The sequence below is a fragment of the Arachis stenosperma genome, chromosome 6 (genome assembly GCF_014773155.1).
Source record: "Arachis stenosperma cultivar V10309 chromosome 6, arast.V10309.gnm1.PFL2, whole genome shotgun sequence".
In the NCBI taxonomy this organism is placed as follows: domain Eukaryota; kingdom Viridiplantae; phylum Streptophyta; class Magnoliopsida; order Fabales; family Fabaceae; genus Arachis; species Arachis stenosperma.
This window is the reverse complement of record NC_080382.1, coordinates 32,602,808-32,604,353: the sequence shown is the minus strand read 5'-3', so window position 1 is coordinate 32,604,353 and position 1,546 is coordinate 32,602,808. Positions and strand designations below refer to the sequence as shown.

At 38.3% G+C, this 1,546-nt stretch overlaps 1 non-coding gene across 1 annotated transcript; it reads left to right on the top strand.

Annotated features, from left to right (window-relative positions):
• The first annotated feature begins 485 nt into the window (after window positions 1–485).
• On the top strand, window positions 486–593 carry LOC130938052 (small nucleolar RNA R71). The gene has a single exon (XR_009069234.1). It is a non-coding gene; the product is annotated as a small nucleolar RNA R71 (small nucleolar RNA).
• The last annotated feature ends 953 nt before the right edge of the window (window positions 594–1,546 follow it).

The following is a 1,546-nucleotide window of genomic DNA, read 5'->3' as shown; positions in this document are numbered from 1 at the left end:
TTATTATTGAAACCTTGTTGAGGTCTCTCTTGATTCTTCCATGAGAGATTTGGGTGATTTCTCCATGAAGAATTATAGGTGTTACCATAGGGTTCTCCTAGGTAATTCACCTCTTCCATTGAAGGGTTCTCAGGATCATAAGCTTCTTCCTCAGATGAAGCCTCCTTAGTACTGCTTGGTGCATTTTGCATTCCAGACAGACTTTGAGAAATCAAATTGACTTGTTGAGTCAATATCTTGTTCTGAGCCAAAATGGCATTCAGAGCATCAATCTCAAGAACTCCTTTCTTCTGACTTGTCCCATTGTTCACAGGATTCCTTTCAGAAGTGTATATGAATTGGTTATTTGCAACCATTTCAATGAGCTCTTGAGCCTCTGTAGGCGTCTTCTTCAGATGAAGAGATCCTCCAGCAGAGCTATCCAAAGACATCTTGGACAGTTCAGAGAGACCATCATAGAAAATACCTATGATGCTCCATTCAGAAAGCATGTCAGAGGGACATCTTCTGATCAATTATTTGTATCTTTCCCAAGCTTCATAGAGGGATTCTCCATCCTTCTGTCTGAAGGTTTGGACTTCCACTCTAAGCTTACTCCATCTTTGTGGTGGGAAGAACTTTGCCAAGAAGGCATTGACCAGCTTTTCCCAAGAGTCCAGGCTTTCTTTAGGTTGAGAGTCCAACCATATCCTAGCTCTGTCTCTTACAGCAAAAGGGAATAGCATCAGTCTATAGACCTCAGGGTCAACCCCATTAGTCTTGACTGTATCACAGATTTGCAAGAATTCAGCTAAGAACTGATGAGGATCTTCCATTGGAAGTCCATGGAACTTGCAATTCTGTTGCATTAGAGAAACCAATTGAGGCTTAAACTCAAAGTTGTTTGCTCCAATGGCAGGGATAGAGATGCTTCTCCCATAAAAATCAGGAGTAGGTGCAGTAAAGTCACCCAGCACCTTCCTTGCATTGTTTGCATTATTGTTGTTTTCGGCTGCCATGTCTTCTTCTTCCTTGAAGAATTCGGTCAGGTCCTCTAAAGAGAGTTGTGCTTTGGCTTCTCTTAGCTTTCTCTTCAAGGTCCTTTCGGGTTCAGGGTCAGCTTCAACAAGAATGCTTTTGTCTTTGCTTCTGCTCATATGAAAGAGAAGAGAACAAGAAAATGTGGAATCCTCTATGTCACAGTATAGAGATTCCTTGAGGTGTCAGAGGAAAAGAGAAATAGAAAGAAGAAGGAGAAGAAAAATTCGAACTTTACTTAGATAAGGTTCGAATTGTGCATTGAGAAGGAGTGGTACTCCATAAATAGAAGGATGTGAGAAGGAGGGAAGAAGATTTTCGAAAATTAATTAAAATATTTTGAAAACATTTTTGAAAAACATTAATTGATTTTCGAAAATCAAAGTGGAAAAGAAACCAAGTGATTTTTGAAAAAGATTTTTAAATTAGAAATCAAAAAGATTTGATTGAAAACTATTTTGAAAAAGATGTGGTTAAGAAGATATGATTGAAAAGATATGATTTGAAAACAATTTTAAAAGATATGATT